At 38.3% G+C, this 13,571-nt stretch overlaps 1 protein-coding gene across 2 annotated transcripts in view; it reads right to left on the reverse strand.

Annotated features, from left to right (window-relative positions):
• LOC126194661 (proteoglycan 4-like) overlaps positions 1-13,571 on the reverse strand; it is a 75,952-nt gene that overhangs the window by 38,435 nt on the left and 23,946 nt on the right. The gene's annotated exons all lie outside the window — the stretch shown is intronic.

Below are 13,571 nucleotides of genomic sequence, written 5' to 3' on the forward strand. Positions count from 1 at the left end.
TGAGAGAACCAACTCATAGCTACACCCTAGGAACATACAGATCTGAACTGATTGATTCGGTTAACATAGAAGACAGACAGTGCCCATAAGGTTTCTATAGTCATTGACCAAAGGGTGTCAAAAGGAACTTTAAGAACAATAGGAAAATATTTCTTTCCTTCTCATCCCTTCTGGTAAGACTTCACTGACAAAGGGTTCTGGGTGACTTTTTTTTAACAATAACCTTCTTCTAAACCTCTCCAGTCCTTTCCCTTCACCCATCTTCCCTCCCCTTGAACAAGCTTGCATACATCAAACATTTCTTTATATGTGTGTTCTCCAACTGCCACTTGTTGAGTAGATTTTTTTTATCTATGCAGTTACATTATATTTCTGATTAGGAAGTGTGACAAGAAACAGATTACAGAAGACTGAGCAATTTTCACTGAAAATTCACCTCTGGGGATGAAAATAAGGAGTAACATTGGATGCAATTCAATTCTGAGAACAGTTGTGAAGGGTGGAAAAGACCCACTGTGATTCATTAGCCATGTTGCAATGTTGTAACAGAAGCAAAGGGCTTCGTCAGAAATTTAAATGAATCTGATGCATTGTGGACAAACAAAAGATGAATAAAGGAAAAACCACATTAAGCATTCCACAAAATTTAAGAGAACATTCCATTGCTGACACAATAAAATATCTTAATAAGTTCTGATGTTACATAAAGTCAGTAAAAATGTCAGTCATGCACATATTCAGTTATATTGACAAAGGCACAGAGGATGACATGAGGCTAAAATACTGAATTTTATCTTCCATAATTCTTTCACTACGAAAGATTGCATTATAGTTTCTCCTATCACTCACTGCACAAATACCAAATTAATCAAAGTTTATTGTTGGTCACCTGAACATCAAATTGTTGCAAGTGTTTAGATAAAAAAGTGCAGGCCATTTCAATTTTCAAGGTAGATCATTTTTGTAAAATAGTGGAACACTTTTTAAGCACAAGAAAATATGATCTTTTTGGACATCATAAACACTGTGTGACTGAACATGGAGCCTTAACAGTACCCTTGTTACACACTACTTGTTCTATTAGTTCACAAATCATGACAGCAGTACATACAAGCACACAGTTTATGTCATGTTATTTGACTTTTAGGAAGCAATTTCTACACTGTCACCTAGTTGACAAAATACAAGCTTATGGAATTTCAATTTGAAGTTCCCTTATGCTGTTCACTTAAAGGCTGTCATCAAGGAAAGTATTATACCAGAACACAGAAATGAAATGTATGTAGGCCTGCAGAGTGTCACTGCATGGTGCAGGAATTGGCAGATGATCCTCAACAGAAACACATGCAAAGCACTGAGCACAAAATAATATAAGGGTCACATGAGATTCTCCAGAAGAACTTTAAGGAAATGCAATTCACTCACAAGACAGATTAGCTCACAAAAATCCTTGTTTGGCTGATTCTTTAATATTGCTCATCAATTTGGGACCTTTACAGTGTAGTATAAAGAGAGAAGATTGAAAGAGCAGCAGCAAATTTTGTAACAAGTTTGTTTAACAAGAATGAGATTTTCACAGGAATGCTTGCCACAATACAACAGCGTGTCCGCGGTCAACTGTCACTAAGTTGATTGACACAGAATCAGGAAACAATCCAAGATAAAAAGTGTTGTAACCACTGTGCCATGACAATGCTTCATTAACATAATACATCTCCTCCTCTTTGTTAGATCTTGTGTGGTAAAGAAAAGGTTACAATTCCATATTATTAGATTTTTTATTTTGGGCAAATAATTTAGAACCATGGCTTTTTATATAAATATACAGGCTTATCCATGCAGACTGACAAATGCACATGCTTAAAAGAAAGAGAGAGAGAGAGAGAGAGAGAGAGAGAGAGAGAGGTGAAAGAAATGCTTACTTTTGAAGCACAGATTCACTCTAAACACTGCAAACTCTGCTGCATTTACTACAAAGTTAATGAGCTATGCTTGAATTCCTACGTACAGTAATCCACACATGTTATAAAAAAATGTACGTATGTACCACATCACCTCCTAAACCACTGGACCCATTTCAACTGAACTTGGTACACATATAACTTACTATCTGGCAGAGAAATACTGTGGGGGTAAGAACCAGCAACCTCTGATTGAGGTTGAAGTGATAACAAGGAGAGAGAAGAGGTGAGGAGGAGATGGACTAATAGAGGTAGAATAAATACATACCTGGGCAACATAAGGTACTCTGCTAGTATTTACTATAAAATTTAAGACAAATATTCTCTTCACATTGTAGCACCTTATGGGGAACTCACCACTTATGTAACTACTGGCACAATAGCCTTTTTTATTCCAGTAGAGTTACCATGTGGGAATTATCAATTTGTGCAATTTTGTGCATCTTTCCCACCTATAAAATGGAGTTTTATTTTCAGCTTTGTAATGCAACTTTGTGAATAATGCTGTGTGGCCCATCAGTTTCTATTTTGGTTCACTTCTGTGTCGGGAGTGTTTAACAACTATTCATCTAAAATGCTCAATCAGCTGTTAGAGCAGAACTTAACTGATACATTATCACACTTTTCAGAAAAGTGGTAGCAACATACAATACAATCCATTGTAGCACGTTTTGACAATCTGTGACTAAAAGGTAGGTCTTTGGTCTTGCTATTGTGATAGTCATCTGTTGTCACACAAAAAGTTGAAATGTGTGCAATAATGTGCACAATTTTAAATAATTCACTAGTGTGAAACAATGCCTTGAGTGATACATCTCAAATTTATGGATTCTTCTCCTCCCAGTCACTGTCATTCATTAGTTCAACGAGGTAAAAAAACAACGGAATTCTTCCCAAAAACTGAAGCCTATCTCAGTATAAAATAAGAGCCACTACCATGTCGTCCTGAGACAGTGAATGCTAAAAGTACCTACTGCACCTATCTGCAGAGTCAGTGTGATCTTTTGTAATTCAATTGACTGCTGCCTCTCAGATTGTACACAATAGTTTATGTGAGGAAAACTTATTTCACAAATACTACAGCATTTAACTGCAAATAGGAAGCACCATAATTTAAGTCCCATACATAAATACTAAATATGTTTAACTACAGCAGGTCAGTACTGATATTCAAAATTTTTAAAGATAATAGCTACCACCATACAATATTCACAATTAAACCTAAAACTGAATGTTCTGTTTCAAGAAATTTAGGAGGAAAAGTCTAAACTCAGGTTTTCTATGGTATGTAGGGAATCTTTCTTCCAAAATAGGTCAAACCTTCAAAAGAGTTGGAGTAATCCTTCACCTGCCACCATACATACCACTCACTGGCTCTAAAGGATGTCCGATCCATTGCCTTGCAAAGTTGTACAAGATCCGAAGTGAATGTGGTTTATCTTCTATTGGGTGAATGGTACGAACTGTTCAATAACAGTACAATGAACACTGATGATGCTACCACCTGACAAATCTGTGGTGAATGAACACTGCACTGCGATGGACCACTCATGACCAAGATTACAGTCCTTGTGCAGTGCCATGTTGCCTCACACGCGTTTATTTACATCATGGCTGTCAAAGCATTTTTCGAGCCAGCTGTTGGAGTTGCTGTTTTATTTCTATTGAGAATGTACCTATTATTGCACTTATTTATTGTTTTTCAGAGATATATTCCTGAGTTACTTAGTTACACACTAAATTAAGAGTTATTCTTGTATCTTGAGAGAATATTCTACACGTTTGCTGAACTTCTCCAAAATTGCTGATTCTTATTAATAAGTTTCTTATTTTCTGTGCCATGCAATAAAACTTATTTGTCCCCTGCACAAGTGTGTATATTTCATACGCCAGCCAGGCTAGACCTCCACAAGTGTAAATTCAAAAGTCAGATGCCATATCAAGCAGCCAGCCTGACAACTGTATGGTTTTACAATTATGTCCAAATTTTGGCATCTGCTTCATCCTCTGGAAATTGACCATCAAGAAAGCTATTGAAATAATGTGGCAAAGGACTGACTTAATCATGTTAGTAGCTTCAATTTGGATAGAGAATGAAATCCAGCACTTGCAGTAATTGGCTCTTAACAACAATAGTACAGCACCCATGTTGATAATGCATAATTATTGTGTACCAAAGTTACTACAGTGTTCATTACAAATGGCGTGCAATTAGGATAAATCTCTGCCTCATGAGTGACATTTCATGAGCTGTTAGTGCTAGTGGTTGTATGCACATCAGTACAATACATCAGCTTGCTTAATGTCAGTCTAAAGACAGATGGACATCTTGTAGCAAAAATATCAGAAGATGAAAGGTATTGGTTATGGAAATGGCTTCATTAAGCATGAAAATATGAAGATACATAACGAACAATGGAGATTCAAGGTTGCACACACACACACACACGTGTGCCTGCATTCATTCACACATGACAGCCATTTCCTGAAGGCTTTGGTCAAAAGCTAAATCTGTAACAGTCTTTTCAATGTGCCTGCCCACAACTTGCCACATTTTTACAGTGAGTAGCAACCTATCTTTTTTGGTAATATGTACGTTGAGCATCATGTACGGCAACAGACTGTAACTGTATCAAAGTGACCACAATGAAATGGCAGTTGTGCATCTGGACTTACCCTAAGCATGCTACTGAGCAAGTTGGCACATTGATTCAGTCACTGTGACTAGTATTATGAAGGTTCCACACAAGCTCACGTGCAACATCCAGTGATCTTGTCATTAATGGGATGTTGAATATAATATTCCTTCCTTCCTAATCACACTTTTTCAAACAATAATGCAAGGAGAGGAAAGAGTGGAGACAAAAATGAAGCTCTTCATTTGAATTTATATCAATAAATGCTTAATAGGTTTTATTATCACAAAGGGTAAAAATCGTAGAGGGAGACCAAGAGATGAATACACTAAGCAGATTCAGAAGGACGTAGGTTGCAGTAAGTACTGGGAGATGAAGAAGCTTGCACAGGATAGAGTAGCATGGAGAGCTGCATCAAACCAGTCTCAGGACTGAAGACCACAACAACAACAATCACAAATGATATTACTATTCATCACTTTTAATACACTATGTTTTGCAATTCTCAGCAGGAAAGTCTTAGTGGCAGAGAATATGGAGGAAAGATTCAAATTCATGGCCTTTCTACCATAAGTAGGAAGTCACCTTTCACTCAATATGGATGCAGCGACACAATTGTGCTTTATGAAGACAGGGTAGTTTGTCACTTGCCTGAGTGCTGGTCACTCGTGTTCAGTGAGCTATTATTTCTTAGGCTATAGTGAGAACTCTGGAGGGCAGATTTTAATGTCAGTTTATTCTTGTCGTTTTTAATTTGTGAACATTCCAACCTCAGTAGCATCACAGTTTAATAATATTCTCCTTTGTGGGAGTCTGATTGTAGCTTCTCACTTACTCCAAACGGCTTTGTTGGTATTGTTTGAGATATTATTCAGACATTTTAAACAGTATGGTATGGATGGAGACAGTTCTTGTAAGCGGACACAAAGAGTACTAGCTGCTGTCCGTAAACAGCTGGAAGCTGCGATGGCCACTGTCGGGAGGCTTCTGGATACTGTTCAAAGCTGCAGTGACATTGGAGCACCAGTAATGAGACCCCATGACAGTTTTGGCACCACTGGAATCCATTGTTAATCTGGATGTTGCCGCAACTTCCGATACACAACATCTGACTGGTCTGTCTTCACTTGCGAGTGAGTGAGTGATGGACATGGTAAGTTAAAGCACCACTGTGTGGGAGGTGAAATAGGGAACGGGGATGCACAATTTGTGTCTTACACCTTAGCAACATGTATGCGGTGTTACCCATTGTCGATAATACTTCTGAACCAGGGCAAGATGCCTCTCCCGTTTGACCAGTGGCTGATTTTCCTGTCCAGTCCAGACAGGTGCAGAGGCTGGGTTATGTTAATCACTGGGAGTTCCAACATAGGCAGGCAATGGAACCCCTTAGGGAAAGAATGACAGTGTGCACTCAGTACGTATGCCGGTGGGGTCTCATCCAAAATGTGGACAAGGCTCTGCAAATAGTGGCACATATCAGCATGAAGACGCCCACTGCTTAGGCATAATATTAGGAACAGAAAGTCAGTTCAAAGCAGAAGTGAATAGCAACAATATCTTAACTTCAAAATGGAATGTTTATCATAAGGTTACTCACCACTGGTGGCAGCATTGTACTACAGAATGCCGAAAATATCTGGGGAGGGTATCACGGATTCCAAATGCGAGTTAATTTGGGTGAATTTAAGCATCAAGCATTTTAAATGGTGATGTGACGTTTTTATACACTGCATGGATCAGGAGCTGTAGTGGAAGAGTGCTTCAGAGAAAACATGCATATCATTAATAACCTGCTCATGCTGTTTTAATAGGAGGTGTCTTCAACTTGCCAGGCAAGGACAGTCATGCTTTGAATAATGATGCCAGACACAGGGATTTATCTGAAATTATTCTCAATGTTTTGTCCGAAAATTACTTTGAACAGATAGTTAGAGAATCAATTTGAGAAGGTAATCTCTTAGACTCCTTGGCAACAATTAGACTTGAACTTATCAAACAGTTTAATGTACAGGAAGATATCAGATCATAAGGCCTTGATAGCAACTATAACTATGGGTATTACAAGGGATGTTAAACAAGAAGGGAGTAGACTTTTACTTCACTAGAGTGACAGATACAAATAGCAGAGATATCTGAGTAGTCAATATCAAAATTCAGTGCTGAGGAAGAAGATGTGGAGTACAAATGGAAGAAACACAAAACCATCATTCAATATGCCTTAGACAAATATGTTCCAAGCAAGAACTTAAAGGGATGGGGAAAACCACACCGTGGTTCAGTTGCTGTGTCATAAAACTGCTGCGTAAACAAAGAGAGCATCACAGATTCAAGTGAAGTCAAAACCTAGCCGACAAACTAAAGCCAAGTCAAGCAAAAATGAGTACGGAGAGCAATTACACAAACATTCAATGTCTTTCAATGTGAAATTTTATCAACTGGTCTGACTGAAAACCCTAAAGGTTTTGGTCTTATGTAAAATCAGTAAGCAGTTCAAAATCACCTGTTTAGTCACTCAGTGACCATGCTGGCACTGAAACAAAAAGATAACAGAGATAGGCAAAATACTGAATTCGGTCTTCTGAAATTGTTTCACCACAGAAGGTTGTAACACGGTCCCTCCTTTCAAACATTTCATGAATGTTCAAATGGCAGATATTGAGAACCAATCACAGAATAGAAAAGCAACTGCAATCTCTTAATAGTGGAAAGGCTTCATGACCAGATGAAATGAAATGAGCATGTGGCATCGTTGGCCGGGAGGCCCCATCCGAGGAAGTCTGGCTGCCGAGTGCAAGTCTTATTTCAATTGATGCCACACTGGGTGACTTGCATGCCAGTGATGAGGATGAAATGAAGAGGACAATGCAACACCCAGTCCACGAGCGGAGAAAATCTCCATCCCAGTTGGGAACTGAACACAGGCCCGCTGCATGGGAGGCAATCACTTTACCACTCAGCTAAGCAGGCAGACAGGACCAGATGAGATACCTGTAATATGCTACAAAGATTATGCAAAAGAACTTGCTCTCCTAGAAGCAATTCATTGTAGTTCACTGGAGAAACGAAAGGTATCTAGCGAATGGAAGAAAGTGCAGTTCATTCCCATTTTCACGAAGGATTGTAGGAAGGTGCACATGATTATAGGCTTACATTGTTGACTTCCATCTGTTGTAGAATTAAGGTACGTATTACATGCTCAAGAATTACAACATATTTGGAGAATGAAAATCTGCTCTATAAAAATCAACATGGATTCTATAAACATAGATCCTGCAAAACTCAGCTCACTCTGTTCCTTCACGAGGCCAATAGTGCTGTAGACAATGGTGGCATTCAGGTTGATGCAGTGTTTCTTAACTTCAGGAAGGCATTTTACATCGTCCCTCACTGTCATCTAGCAAAAAAAAAAAAAAAAAAAAAAAAACCAACCAGAAGCTTATTGAGTATCGTGACCGATTTATGATTGGATTCAAGATTTCTTTGCAGATAGAAATTAACACATTGCTCTTTATGGATCACAAATGAGAGACGTAAAAGTAATTTCTGGAGCACCCCAGGGAAATGTGACAGGACTGTTACTTTTTACAATGTATATAAATGATACAGGGAGCGAAAAGCTATTTAAAATTTGTATAGAAACCGGATGGCAGTTATAAGAGTCGAGGGACATCAAAGGGAAGCAGTGGTTGGGAAGGGAGTGAGACAGGGTTGTAGCCTCTCCCCAATGTTATTCAATCTGTATATTGAGCAAGCAGTAAAGGAAACAAAAGAACAATTTGGAGTAGGTATTAAAGTCCATGGAGAAGAAATTGAAATGTTGAGGTTCGCCGATGACATTGTAATTCTGTCAGAGACAGCAAAGGACTTGGAAGAGCAGTTGAACGGAATGGACAGTGTCTTGAAAGGAGGATATAAGATGAACATCAACAAAAGCAAAACGAGGATAATGGAATGTAGTCAAATTAAATCGGGTGATGCTGAGGGGATTAGATTAGGAAATGAGACACTTAAAGTAGTAAAGGAGTTTTGCTATTTGGGGAGCAAAATAACTGATGATGGTCGAAGTAGAGAGGATATAAAATGTAGAATGGCAATGGCAAGGAAAGCGTTTCTGAAGAAGAGAAATTATTTAAGTGTCAGGAAGTCGTTTCTGAAAGTATTTGTATGGAGTGTAGCCATGTATGGAAGTGAAACATGGACGATAAATAGTTTGGACAAGAAGAGAATAGAAGCTTTTGAAATGTGGTGCTACAGAAGAGTGCTGAAGATTAGATGGGTAGATCATGTAACTAACGAGGAAGTACTGAATAGGACTGGGGAGAAGAGAAGTTTGCGGCACAACTTGACTAGAAGAAGGGATCGGTTGGTAGGACATGTTCTGAGGCATCAAAGGATCACCAATTTGGTATTTGAGGGCAGCGTGGAGGGTAAAAATCGTAGAGGGAGACCAAGAGATGAATACACCAAACAGATACAGAAGGATGTAGGTTGCAGTAGGTACTGGGAGATGAAGAAGCTTGCACAGGATAGAGTAGCATGGAGAGCTGCATCAAACCAGTCTCAGGACTGAAGACAACAACAACAACAACAACAACAACAACAACATATAAATGATCTAGTAGAACGCGTTGGAAGCTTTTTAAAACTGTTTGTAGGTGATGTTATTGTCTGTAAGACTGTAGCAATGCCCTAAGATCATATCGATGTGCAGACTGACCTACAGAAGACTGATGAATGGTGAGGGCTCTGGCAGTTGATCATGAACATTAATAAATGTAACATATTGCGCATACATACAAGAAACCCACTGTTATACAAGTACACTGTTGATGACTCATTGGTTGGAATAACATCTATTGTAAAATATCTAGAAATAACTATCCAGACTGACCTTGAGTGGAATGAACACACAAAACAAATAGTAGGAAAGGTATGTGCCAGGCACCTTCATAGAAACAATCTTAAGGAAATGTAACTCATCCATGAAAGAAGCGGCTTACAAGGTGCTTGTTAGACTGATTCTTAAGTACTGTTACAAAGATGCTCTAGACACTCCAATAGCCGACCTTACAGTGTGCATCACAAAGAAGTTTACTATTGAAATTTCGAAGAGTAGTTTATGGGTAGTCATAACATTACTTCCTGCCATATACATCTTGCAAAATGATCATAATGAGAAAATTCGAGAAATTAAAGCTAATATAGAGGCTTACCAACAATCATTCTTCCCACATGCCATTTGCAAGTGGAACAGGGAAGGAGGTCAATTAGTGGTACCAAAAGTACGCTCCGCCACACACCATCAAATGGGATGTGCAGTATTGATGTAGAAGTTTTAACTACAGACTGACTCAGAGGAGTCAGCTTTCCATAGCTGTATTTAAGAAGCTAACAGAAGTTCTCAGACTGTTATTTGCTCTGCTACAACAAGATCTGCACCTGGGTGCAAAATAAACGTTTCTCAAGGAATCCACGATTCAAACACTTCCCTGTTCACCACAGTGCCCCCATCTGATCTCACACAAGACCTGTGTGTGTGAGAGAGAGAGAGAGAGAGAGAGAGAGAGAGAGAGAGAGAGAGAGAGAGAGTGTGTGTGTGTGTGTGTGTGTGTGTGTGTGTGTGTTTGTTGGGGGGGGGGGGGGGGAGAGACCATTTGTGGGTGTTATTTGAAATGTTCCTGATAAAATAGTTGTTAGGCAACGTTTTAGGGTCGACACTACGTCACACAATTTTCAAGAGTAGGTTTCAGACCTATGTGAAGGTTTATTTCTAGATAAGCAGAAATTTGCATTGCTTCTACAGAATATTCAGTGTGCTTTTTATACTTGAAAAGGAACACCATTTTGTTGAAGGATATGAGTACAGTGATAAATTACTGTTAGCTACATTTATCTTTTACAGTGTTCTATTTTACAAAGATAGCTCTTTTAACTTTCACATAAAATACTTTGGTTAAGGTTACTATGTCTGTGGACTAATTCTTGTTGCTCATACAGTCTGCTCTTGTAAAGCTTACTTTACGATCAGATTCTTCTGCTATCTCCAAATTAAAGGTGCTTTCTATCATGTGTTCGATTCAACCGAGGTGTAGAAAAAAATTGCATTTTTCTTAAGAGATTTATTTATTTATTTTCCATTCCTGATGTAGAATTTCTGTATCCATTATTGATTGTATCCAGTTTAATCCACATATCACAGATCTTACATCAAGTACCACACTTATCAAATTTTCATACCTCATGTACATATTAACTTATCCTGGAGGATCATTTGCGCACGAGACATGGAAGTATGCAGTAACTGAAATACAATGTACGATTTGTAATTTATAGAGAACCACTTAAAATGGCGTAAGGCCTAAATTAGCCAATCATGAATATAAAAATATACATTTGCTAATAAATATAGCAATGTGACACTGAAAATGTCAATCCAGTAACTGCTGCAACACAGCAGACTTTGTATTCAGACTTAGTGTACATATGAGTTGCATCTCTGTTGCCTCTCCAAGAGCATTTGGGAAAAAATTCCAAAATCTTTGAGCATTCTGCCTGATGAGAGTGATGGCTTTACGAAGCACTTAAAACACTTTCCATATAGGAAATATAGTTGCAAAGTTTGGAAAATAAATTCTGTTGTCTTGGGTTTGTTACAAAACATTCCTTCATCAATTTATTGATTCAAGAGGTTCTTTCAGAATGATTTCATGCATTCTCCAACACAATCACAAAATCTAGGCACATTTGTGTATTAGGCATGCATTAATATGAAACTTCCTGGCACACTGAAACAGTGTGCCAGCTGAAGAGACTTACTTGGGACCTTTGCCTTTTGCAGGCAAGTGCTTTACTGACTGACGTACCCAAGCACGACTCACAACCTGTCCCATAGCTTGACTTCCACCCGTATCTCATCTCCTACCTTTCAAACTGCACTTGTCCGCATAAGGCAAAGATTCCAAGTCTGAGTTGCCAGCACACTGTTTTAATCTGCCAGAATGATTCACAGTAGTTACACATTACACAACGCAACCTGATCATTTTGTTCAGTTCCTCTTAAAAGGTACTAAGCAAAATCAAAGCTGCATGAATCTGAGGTATTTTCTATGAATTAGACTGCTTTCCATACCAAAGAGATAAAAAAAATGTAAACCACTGTAGCTATTTACATTTATCAGATATAAATTAAATTGAAACAGAGAACAAAAAAATTTGTAAAGATTGAAGTGCAGGAATTAAGAGACATAAGGAAATAATGAGTATGAATGAGCTATTTGTACTAGGACTGTATTAATGGTGAAAATGTTAGAAAATTGAAAGTAAAAACACACATTCAAACATTTAAATGGAAATGTAAGACAGTTAACTATGAGTGAGCTGTTTAGTAAATAAGTCTTCTACATAAAAGATTTAAACACACACCATAATAATCAGTTGACCACAATCCACTTTGAAGAACAACACACAGGCACATTGAACAGTAATGTCACCATATCTTAATAGTGTGTAGTGGGCACCCAAGTCTCAGTAGCAGCTGATATTCACTGCTTATTTCTGGCTGTTAGGAGATACCATTACCCGATCACTCGTGCCTTGCAAACCTGAGCAGGTTGGCTGATGTGACATCCGACAAATTTTTCGAAACTGTCCAGAGATTTTCAATGAAGTTCAGAGGGCAGGACTTTTTTAAGCTAGTACAAAAGTGAGATTTCTCCAGAATGCTCCTTTTAAGTGAGAGACAATCACAGTTTTAGCCTGATGAATGCAAAATTGTCATCTTGACAAGCATGGTTGGAAATTTATGATCCTTATTCAAGTGACAGGCAAACAAAATTTGATTGCACACCAGTTGAATGAAGCCTTTTTTTTTTAATTCTCTGTAGGCGATTCAAAGAATCCATTCTTGAGTAGCTGTGAAAGACTATAGAAATCCCTCCAGTTCCTAACATTTTTAAATTTCGGTCTTTAGTCGCGTCCTAAAGTCTATTGTGAACATGACATGTATCATTTAGATACAAAAACAGGGTCTGACCAGATAACTTTACTCTAGTCCTCCACAGTCCAATGTTTGTTATCTCTATAGCAAATGTAATCATGCAAGTTTGTGAGCAGCAATGATGAAAGGCCTCTTGGGTGGAACTCCATCCCAACATCCATTTGACAGCACTTTTCTCTGGATTATTTATTCCAAAAAAGTCCAGATGTACCACTTTTACCCTGCAGAAATTATTGCTGCCTTGGGAAGTAATCTTATTTGTCACAAACCGAAGAAACATCTCATTCTGTGTTTTTGTCGAGTTATCTTTGTATCCCGTGTTACACACTGTATACAAGAAGACAGTCAACTGTCCTGTCCCATCTCCATGGAGCCTAACAGACCTATACACTTCACATACAATTGTCCACTCCACCCCCCCCCCCCCCCCTCCTTTCACCTTATTCCATACCATAACTTACTGCAAATTTAATATGCAGGTACCTTTTCGTGTCCTTTGTGCTTACATTTTTAAGCTTTCATGGTTTTGCAAACAGATGTTCATCTATAACCAAAATTACAGTGGCCGCTTTTGTTTCTTGGTGCATCACTGTCTCACTAGTTTCACAACAGTACTGCGTGTGATATTTTCATCCAATTCTGGCACAAATATGGAATTTTCTAACAGTTATTTTCAATTTTTTGGAATATTGTTTCATGAAACAGCAATCTAATAATACCATAATTTTTTAGTAAACACAGTTGTGGTTGCATACTGTTGTTACCTGCAATTTGTAGATAACCAGTTTCAATTTACTACAGAGATGATCATCAGATCTACATTCCTTCGTGATAGTACAGTGTCCTCAACACCAGCACAGATGAGCCTGCCCCACACCAGTGATTCCTACTATTCCCAAGGAATGCAGATCTGATGATAATCTCTGTAGTAGATGGAAACCTGTCATCTACGAATAAAAAGTAACAGCAACCATG

The sequence above is a fragment of the Schistocerca nitens genome, chromosome 1 (assembly GCF_023898315.1).
Source record: "Schistocerca nitens isolate TAMUIC-IGC-003100 chromosome 1, iqSchNite1.1, whole genome shotgun sequence".
NCBI lineage: Eukaryota > Metazoa > Arthropoda > Insecta > Orthoptera > Acrididae > Schistocerca > Schistocerca nitens.